The sequence below is a fragment of the Silene latifolia genome, chromosome Y (assembly GCF_048544455.1).
Source record: "Silene latifolia isolate original U9 population chromosome Y, ASM4854445v1, whole genome shotgun sequence".
Taxonomy (NCBI): Eukaryota; Viridiplantae; Streptophyta; class Magnoliopsida; order Caryophyllales; family Caryophyllaceae; genus Silene; species Silene latifolia.
In genome coordinates, this window is record NC_133538.1 from 286,390,050 (window position 1) to 286,400,642 (window position 10,593).

The window sequence follows — 10,593 nt, forward strand, 5'->3', positions numbered from 1 at the left end:
GGTCGAGTCTAACTAGTTGTCTAGCTCACTTAATTCAGACAGTTGTTATTTACATTATGCACTTATTTAATTTCCGCTGCGAGTTTGTAATTTAAATATTTATTCAGTTATTTGGTTGGAGAACATGTAATAAAACCTTTAATCATTTAATTTATCTAAAGTATTTTGGTTTGTTTTACTTTGTTATTCACTATCTCGGGCAATCCGAGATGATAACAACTCCTTTTATCTAGGAAGGCCTAGTTAAGGCTCTTGGATAAATGGGTGTTACAAAAATATCCTCGTTATTAATTTCCCCTCGAAAAAAGCAGATCATAAGGGCCAAATGAAGCATCACACACAATGACTTATAAAGGGGCGTTCATGATATCTTTCCTGATATCTTAAAAATGAGCTTTAATTAAAAAGAATCAATTTTTTATTGGGACAAATGGAGTAATTTACTAGAATCTGAGGAAGTAACCATAGACATTTTCCAGTTTTCATATTATTAATTGTAAGACTTGTGAGATGCTTTCATGTGGTAATCGATTACCAAAGATAGGCCCTGTTCTTTCTGGCTTTTTAGAGCTGAACTAAACTGAACTGAACTGAATAGAGTTGAACTAAACTGAACTGAATGGAACTGAACGGAACTAAAGCTGATTGGAGCTGAACTGAATAATAATAATATTAATAATAATAATAATAATAATAATAATAATAATAATTTTTATTATTACTATTATTATTAATATTAATATTAATATTAATATTAATATTAATATTAATATTATTATTATTATTATTACTATTACATTAATATTATTACTATTATTATATTACAATTATTACTATTATTACTACTACTACTACTATTGTTGTTGTTGTTGTTGTTGTTGTTGTTAATAATAATAATAATAATAATAATAATAATAATAATATTATTATTATTATTATTATTATTATTATTATTATTATTATTATTATTATTATTATAAGAAGAAGAAGAAGAAGAAGAAGAAGATTACTAATAATAATATATATAATAATAATTATACTAATTTGAGTGTTTCGGTAGCCACCACAAATCACCTTCTATCCTAATTAGAGTGAATAATGGAACACCAATTTGCCAAATTGTTGTTCAAAGCCTAGCTCGTGTAAGTATCATACTAATTTGAGTGATTTGGTAGCCACCAAGAACCACCATCAATCCTAATTTAATTAATTAAATAAATAAAAGATAACAAATCCTAATTTTATCTTTAAAAAAAATGATTAATTAAAATCAACATATAATATTAATAACTGATAAAAAAGTAAAATACTTTATTAATTGTTAAATTGGAATCAATCTTTTTAGTCATTTGAGCAATTAGAATAAGTTTTAGGAAAAATGATGATTTAAGAGTTCATTTGGTTGGGTTTTAGGTAAAAAGAGGTACTAACTGGAATGTTTAAGAAAAATTGTATGTGAAAAAATAAAGTTCGTATTTGAAAAGAAAAACGTATTTATTATAAAAGTAATAATACTAATAATAGTAATATTTTTAATAATAATATTAGTTTATTAAAATTAATAGTAGCAATGTTATTAATAATAGGGATAATTGATAAACACTACCAACATTAAGACCAATTTTCACAATCACTAGCATGGAAAAAAAATTCTATAATCAATACCAAGATGTGATCTCCGACTTACTTTTACTACCATAACTCATTTTTCGTCAACAAACAGGATAAATGGACCAAAATACCCTTCCCATTAACATTAACTCACTCACTACTCTCACATAACTCACTATACCCATCGTTCTATCACTTACCCTATTCTACCCACCGCTTTCACCCACCACCGCCTTCACCACCCATCACCACCCTCGCATCATCAGGAACACCGCCTTACCACCGTTTTTTGATCACCACAAACAAATTCTACCCTATCTCGCTTCTTCTAAACGACCCTTGCTTCTCAAAAACCCACCATTCCGTTAGATCCACAGTGGTATGTGTGATTGTTGGTCAGAGTCAAGGAGGCCTAGCGCGTGAAGTAGTGGTAGGAGTTGTGTGGTGGTGCAGATTGTGGTGGGAGGGGAAGTGCTTTGTGCGAGAGAGGCCACAAGAAAAATCATTTTGGGCGACAAAAGGATTTGGTATGGGCAACAAATTATTTACTCGTCTCACAATAATGCTAATATGGGCGACAAACTCATTTTCGTCGCACAATAATATACTTTGTACAACAAACAAAAAATTTGTCGCCCAAATATGGGTTTGGCCAACGAATAGGGTCATTTGTCGCCTATATCTTATAGTTTGGGCAACGAATGAATAATTTTGTCGCCTTTGCTCGAAAAAAAAAGGCGCAAAAACTCCCTCCATAAATTTCCGCTTAAAACAAATAAAAAGATCCTACTCTCAATCTCTACACTTAACCTAATTTTTTATCAACAAAAAATCCCTCATATATCTTACAGTTCCTTCATATTGTTACTGATACAGCTGTCGCAACCCTATCAAAAATAAACCAACCGACTCTATCTAATATAGCAGAGGTAAGTCGGGTATCGTATCCACAGGGAGGCTATTGTATCTACTCGTTACTTAGTCCATCACGGTCACAAAATGGGGGGTGTTTGAGTTGTTTGACTAAACTACCGAACTGAATTAAAAGCAATGAAAGAGAGAACAATGAAAACAAATAAGAGCAAAGTAAGATGTGATCAAATAGAGAGAAACATGCCAGGATGTCGGTTCACCATGATATTACACAAATCAGCTAAAGGTAGGTCAGTCGGTCTGATGTGAGAAGGGTAAAGGAAAGGTCCTTTCGGTACTGATGTGACCATAATTAGCGCATATTTAGCCCCCGAATTAGCCTTGTTCCCATGCTTTTTAGTGCATATTTGGGTCATTTATTATCTTTAGTTCTTTGTTTTGCATATTCTTTGAGATTTTGATCCCTTGGTAGGAAAGGAGTAAGAATCTTGCATTTTCATGGCAAAACGAGACTAAATTGATCGAATTCAATGACCAAGCATCAAGGAGAGACAAGATTAGAAGGCCTTTGTACATATGATAGTAGATGAGCAATGTTGAGAAAGGATCCTTGAGTCCCCAAGGAAATCCCCAAGGAATTTTTGAAGAAAAGGGAAGAAAAGAAGAAGAAGCCTTGCTGAGGCACAATCCGTGCGGATTGTCTACAATCCGGCCGTCCTTCACCTGCACAATCCGTGCGGTTTTCCACCAAGACGCTCGAATTCCATCACCACAATCCGCCCGGATTCTCTTTAATCCGCTCGGGTTCCATCACCAGAATCCGCCCGTCCCGACCCTAATCCGCCCGGATTCCTCTACAGAGCGCGATTTCCTCTTCTCCAAGCTACGAAGAAAGAAGCCCTTCCTTCGGAAAATACCGGCTCCTCCCTGCACAATCTAAAAAGTGTAATTACTAGTTTAGCCCTTAGTTAACCCTAATGCATCCCCCTAATTTCCACTATAAATACCCCATTAGTCTAATTAGAAGAGCATGTTCTTCTTATCAACAATTAGAGTAGTTAATATCAATCAATTCTCTCTTTAGTTTTGTAATCAACAATTAATCAAGTTCTAATACAAGTTTTATTTCCTTAATCTCTCTTTTGTTCATCCTTTATGTTGGGTAATTGAAGATTATTTGGGTTATTATTGGGAGATTGACAACCTCTCAATCAAGCATTCAAGTACTTCTTTTATCTTTGCTTTATTATTGGAATCATTAGTAGGTATAATTCTCTTAATCCCTTTTTAATTATTGTTAATTACTTTCATTTATTCATCATGTTTCATTTTGTTGGTATGATTGACAACCTTGCTAGCATGATCAACATGATAATGAGTGAGTAGTCTATTAGGGGAAACCAACATGGGGAATGATTCATGCTTAAATTAATATGCTTTCATGTTTTATTTGCTTGCTTGTTTTGATATCAACTCATCCACATGTTATATTTGATGAAATGCTAAGCCTATGAATCCTTGCATTTACCACCATCTCCTATCTTTTCAATGAGACTTGTAAGACATAACCCAACCCGAGTCTCATTAGACCATGCATGTTGTTGAGTAGGGAAGATTAAGTCGACTTGTAGATGTTGTACAATCTAATCGATTCGGCTCCGGGACCCAAACTTTCCTAGGATTGTAAGATATAACCCAACTCAATCCATCACAACAATAATTGCTTGCTTATAATTTGAGAACATGTTTGTATGATCAATTCCCATGATTCCCCTATGATCCCATGACACCCTAGTGCTTTTTAATCAATTGTTTACACCCCTTTTAATTCATCTTGTTAGTTTATTTTCATTGCTATTCTAGTTAGTGACCTTCTACATCAACCCAATTTTGTGACACCCCCAAGACACCACTAGTTTCAATAGAAATCTCATTTCAATACCCGTCCCTTGGGATCCGACCTTTACTTGCCTCTTTACTAATTGTAGAGTTGTTTGTGAAGCTATAAATTGTGTTTTGATTCGGACGTGACCCAACGACCACACCTTTAATTGTGAACACGAAACGGACCGATCAAAAATGGCGCCGTTGCCGGGGACGGTGTTTGTTTGATTTAGATTTCCTTTTTATTGTTATTAGTTGTGTCTTTCTTCGCCTTGGGGAAGTAAAACTCCTCAAGGTTTGTTCTAATTGTTTTCGAGTTGTTTGATATTTTGCATGTCTAGAAGGTCACAAGGTGATTTGTTACCTTTTGACCGTGAAATCGAAAGAACCTTGACGAACAATAGGAGACTTGGTTGGAGGAATTTAAGAGGTATTAGTGAAGTTGTTCAACCAACTATTGAGTTCGTCAACCCTTTCGCAATAGAAGGAGAGGAGAACCCATTACACAATACCCCACAAAATCAACCTACAATGCCTAAATTCTCGTCACACTCCGTACCTACCGAGGAGAATTTACCCAATGGTACTCATACACCACAACATCTAACCGGAAATTCTATTGCCAAATCCGCCTTTATACAATTAGTCGAAAGGAGCCAATTTGGGGGGATGCCTAGTGAAGACCCTCATTCTCATATGGAAACCTTTTGCGACTATTGTGATGCAATCTCTCAAACCGGTGTGACTCAAGACCAAATTAGATGGGTCTTATTTCCTTTTTCTCTAATCGGCACCGCGAAACAATGGTTGAAGGGACTTGACAAGGCCACTCTCGGAATAGATTCTTGGAAGAAGTTGGCTCTAGCTTTCTACAAAAAATTCTACCCACCGGAAAAGACTAACATGCTAAGAGCTCAAATTACGGGTTTTAAGCAAAGGGATGAAGAATCTTTGTATGAAGCTTGGGAGCGGTTCAAGGGAATTTGTCGCTCATGTCCTCACCATGGACTTAGCGAATGGTTTTTGGTACAACAATTTTGAAATGGTTTATATGAAGATTCAAGGAACATTCTCAACATGGGATCAAATGGAATGTTCACCGAAGTTGATGACAATCAAACATGGAACAAGATTGAGGAAATGGCTGTTCATAACTCACAATATAGTAGACCTCGCAAGGCTACTAGAGGAGGAAAGCATGAAGTGGACTCCGTTACTCAATTGGGTGCTCAACTTAGTGCTCATATTGACACAATCAATTTGAAATTTGAAAAAGCTATGGCTAGACTTGAAGAAGTTTCAAAATCACCAAAGCATCAAGTTAAGGCCATGATGGCATCCTCATCAATCCCAAGTGGGATATGTGAGAATTGTGGAACTTTGGGACATGACCAAAGTGAATGTAGGGGAACAAATGAATAAGTGAATGCTTTCAAAGCATACAAGAGTGGTACCCCTTATTCCAACTATTACAATGAAAACACCAAATTCCATCCAAATCTCTCATACAAAAGCAAAAATGTCCAAAACCCTCAAACAACATACACTCCACCACCCATGAGAAACCAAAATCAATGACCCTTTTACAATCAAAACCAAGGTTACCAAAATCAAAATCCATACAATCACCAAAATGACCAAGGTTTTGATGTCCAAAAAGCGGTCCTCCAAATGCAAAAGAATCAACAAGAATTTTTCACTCAAATGCAAAAAGATAGCCAAGCAAAGGAAACCACCATCAACAACATCCTAGCTCACACCAAGATGTTCGAAACACAATTGACTCAACTAGCATCTTCAAGCTCACAAAGACAAAAGGGGCAATTACCACCTCAAAGTAATCCCCCTAGACATGAAACGGTTAGTGCCATTCACTTGAGAAGTGGTACAAGGTATGAAGCACCGAGGAAGCAAGTTGAGGATGAAGTTGTGGAAGCTAGTGATAAGGAAGAAATGGTGCAAAACTCCAAAGATGGAGAACCATCAAAAGAAGAAAGTTCAAAGAAAAATGAAGACAAGGTCAAGGAGAAGGAGCCCATTGTGATTAGACTTCCTTTTCCAAGTCGTCAAGCCAAGCCCAAATTTGATGATCAACTTGGAAAGTTCATGGAAATTGTGAAGAATTTGGAGTCTCAATTCCTTTCACGGAATTAATCAATCACGTGCCGGCCTATGCGAAATACATGAAAGATATCCTCACAAAGAAGAAGTCGATCCGGAAACTTGAGACTATCGCCTTCACTAAGGTGAGTAGTGCAATACTTCAAGGGAGTTCACCTCCAAAACTAAAGGATCCGGAAAGCTTCTCAATACCGTGTACCATTGGCGACACAACGATCAACAAAGCCTTATGTGATCTAGGGGCTAGTGTGAGTGTCATGCCGTACTCGGTGAGTAAAAGGTTGGGGATGGGAGAGCTTAAATGCACCAACATCACACTCCAAATGGCCGATAGATCGACGAAGACACCATTAGGGATATGGGAAGATGTCCCGTGCATTTAATTGGGAAGTTTTTCATCCCGGTGGACTTTGTCATTGTTGATATGGAGGAAGATTCCAACATTCCAATCATTCTAGGAAGACCTTTCCTACACACCGCGGGTGCGGTGATTGATGTGAAACATGGTGAGCTCACTCTAGAAGTGGGAGATGAAAGCATAACCTTTAATCTTGACAAGACTATGAGAGCTCCTCGTTTGCATGAACCGTGTTTCATGATTGATCATTATAGCCGAAAGGATGAAAGGAAGAAATCGGAACTCCAATGGAAGAAGAAAATTGAAGATGCTCCATTCAAAGAGCAAGTGAATTGTGACAAGGAGAGCTTGCAAAGCTCATCAAAATCAACCAAAGAAGAAGAGAATGGCCTCATTGGCCAAGAGAAGAATTTGGGAGAATTGTCTCCATCAAATCAAGAGATTTTCAATGATCAACTTGATGAAGTTTGTGGTCTTTGGGACGATTTAATTTGAAGGGATTGTTAATCCCTACATTGGTAATGCCATCGATCAAGACCGACAACAAGGGCCAAGGTCTATTGAAGACCTCTACTATGATAATGAACAAGCTTTTGATTACTTTTTCAAGGTGTTGAGCAACATCAACAACACCTTGAACATGCCCCCTTGACATCTCATCAAGAATGAGAGTTTGGTGGAGTCCTCCCTAAACCACCATTTGTAAATATTTCTAACTCCCTAACTCGCATTTCAATTCTTGTATTTCATTTTTGTCATCTTTGGATTTTTATTTACTTTGATCAAGATATTTGTCATGTTTGAGAGAAGTGAGGGAGGGACTAATAATTTCAATTGATGTGTAGTGCTCTAGTTTAGTGTGGGGATGGCAATTGCCTAGGCTATCCATGCCTTAGTAGTGCCCCCACAATGAAGAACACGAGATATGAAGAAGAATAGGAGGTTAATAAGGGATATGGATTGTACACGGGTGGAACTGAATCCGGGTACAAAGGGGTAGAATCCGAGCGGATTCAAGAGAATCTGCCCGTCTTCATGCAATCCGAGCGTACAGGGTTGAAGACGCACGTCCCTATAAGCTGAAATTTTGAAAGATTTTTGATTGTAAGAGAATCCGGCGTCCGAACATCAAACCGCCCGTCTCGGAAATCCGTCCGTCTTGGAAAGAAGACGCCCGTCTTCTCTCGCCGAGGAAAACAAGAAATATTCTGGATCAAATCCGTCCGTCTTCTGAAGAATCCGCCCGTCCCGTATCAAGCAAATCCGAGCGTCTTCTCTTGAATACGCCCGTCTTTAGGCGAGTTTTATCAAACCCAGAAAGTGCAGAATCTGCCCGTATTGGGCAGAAACCGCACGGATTGTCCCTGCAGTTCGAATTTTTTCGGTCTTTATAAAATCCCTCCCACCTTCATTCATTTATTCATAACACTACTTCAAAACATCAAAACCCTCATCCTCTCCATCACAAAAACAAAATCCCTCAACTACATTCACCAAAATCAAATCAAATCATCCTTCTAACAACAAATCAATCACTCCTTTTTCAATAAAAATCAAAACCAAGCACAAAATCTTCAACCTTTGAGTCGATTTTTGAATTCATAAAGGCAAAGCCTTTCACCTTTAAATCGATTTGGGCACACTACAAATTGAAGATTTTTAATTCTTTTCTTGGTTAGTTCATCAATGGCAAGGACTAAGGGAGCAACAAAGGCAACAAAGGCACCAAAGACACTTTCACAAAGGCAAAAGGCTCTTTAAGCAAAGAAAGCATTGGCTATGGTGGTAGCAACACCAAACTTGGAAGTGCAACAACAACAACAACCTTCTATGGGAGCAACAACATCTTCTACTCCGGAAATCGATCAACTTTTGCATTATCCGGAGGTAACTTTTATTTCCAAAACCCATAGAGATACTTTTGCCAAGTTTGCTAGGAAATCACTTCAATCCACCAAATTTATTTGTGAAGATACCTTGGGAAAGTTGGGTGTCCTTGAGCAAACTAGAGCCTTTTTCAAAGCCATGGGGTTAGAGAAATTGTTTGAATCAAAATAATTGACATACCCCTCCCTTACCTTGGAGTTTTTGAGTTCTTTAAAAGTCACCAAAGTTGAGAGTAGGGAGAATCTCGAGTTTCGTCTAGCTAATGTTAGTAGAAGCATTTCCTTTAGAGAATTGGGTGAAATTTTGGGTCTTAGTGATGAACCGAGTTATTTTAAGAATTATGGAAAGTATGACCCCGACCCTCTTTGGGAGGCAATTTCCGGGAGGAAATTTGAGGACTTTCATGCGAGTCGTGCTCTTTTAGTCCACCATCCGGGCATAAGAGTATGGCACAAGGTCATAGGAAACACCATTATTGCAAGGAAAGATACCAACCATTTCATCAAACTTGATTTTATTCTTCTTGAATCGGCTTTGAACATTGGAAGAGTACACACCAAGCCTTTCAACTCTTTGAGGCTTTTGGTAGATAGATGGCTCAACATTGATTGTGGGAAGAAGGGCACTACCGTTATTGTCAATGGCGGCCTAGTCACTATCCTAGCTAAGTACTTTGATCCTAACTTCAATAAGGATAACAAGTATAAAGCAAAGGAGGGTGGTCATCTTGTTGATTTGCATACTATGATACACAAGTATAAGTGGGTTGCCCATAACCCTCTTGATACCAAATATGGATGGCTCACTAGTGAAGCTAGATCGTTCACCTTGCCTTCAAATATTTGTCGTCTAAGCGTCCACCGGACCAATTATCTACTTCCCCTTTCTAAAGAGGCCGAGTATATTATTTAACAACAAAAAGGTGAACGTGAAATGCCCTCCTCTTCCAGTGTCATACCACCTTACCCCTTTGAGTATCAAGAGTTCAAGCCGGAAGGAGTTGAAGCTAGAAATGATTATTTAACTCTTCTCATGCAAGCAATGCACAAGCAAGCCTTTGAGGATCGGAAAAATGCTTACTTGGCTCAATATCCACCCCTCCTACACTTAGCTAGGCAAGGACTACTTGATCCATCATGTCCTTTGCCTAGTTGGGCCGATAGAGAAGTCCTATTTCCGGGTGCATCTAGGGTCGTTTCGGGTGACAATGAGGTTGTTGGTAATGAAGAAGTTGATGATAACATTAATGAGGAAGCAAGTGAAGAAGGAGAAAAGGATGGTGAGCAAGATTATGAGCAAGGTGAAGAGGCAAATGAAGAGGGAAGTGGCATTGAGACCACTTCTAATGAGGAAAGTGATGATGGTGATGATATGATGGAAGATTAGCAAGCCTTGGAGGCTCCTACCCTCTCATAGTTTGTCTATTTCTCTCTTTGTTTTAATTATTTTCTTGATCATTGATTGGAGTAGTCCTAGCACCATAGAGGACTCACACCTCGGTACCATTGAGGTGTTCTCATTTTATTGTTCCCATTTTTAAAATCCAAAATGACAAATTAGTTTCATGCATTGCATAGTGTGTGCATGAACTACACCCATCCTTGGACATTAGCAATAGTGTCTAACTCGGTTTGGGGAAGTTAATGCATACACAACGGGAGGTAATCTAAATTATCCTCTCCGTCCTAACAAAAACCATGCATCATGTAGTGTAGCTTAGTGTAGATTGCATTTAGTATAAAAATCATGCATCATCTTTGCATAATTTCCATCATTTTGGCCATTGAGGACAATGCCCATATTAGTGTGGGGATGGGAATTCTAACATTTAACTCTTATTCAAAAAATCCAAAAAATTG

The 10,593-nt window shown here is 37.7% G+C and overlaps 1 non-coding gene across 1 annotated transcript; it reads right to left on the reverse strand.

The window, feature by feature from the left end:
• Window positions 1–5,271: 5,271 nt before the first annotated feature.
• LOC141636911 (small nucleolar RNA R71) lies at window positions 5,272–5,378 on the reverse strand. Its single transcript, XR_012541478.1, has one exon. It is a non-coding gene; the product is annotated as a small nucleolar RNA R71 (small nucleolar RNA).
• Window positions 5,379–10,593: the final 5,215 nt, after the last annotated feature.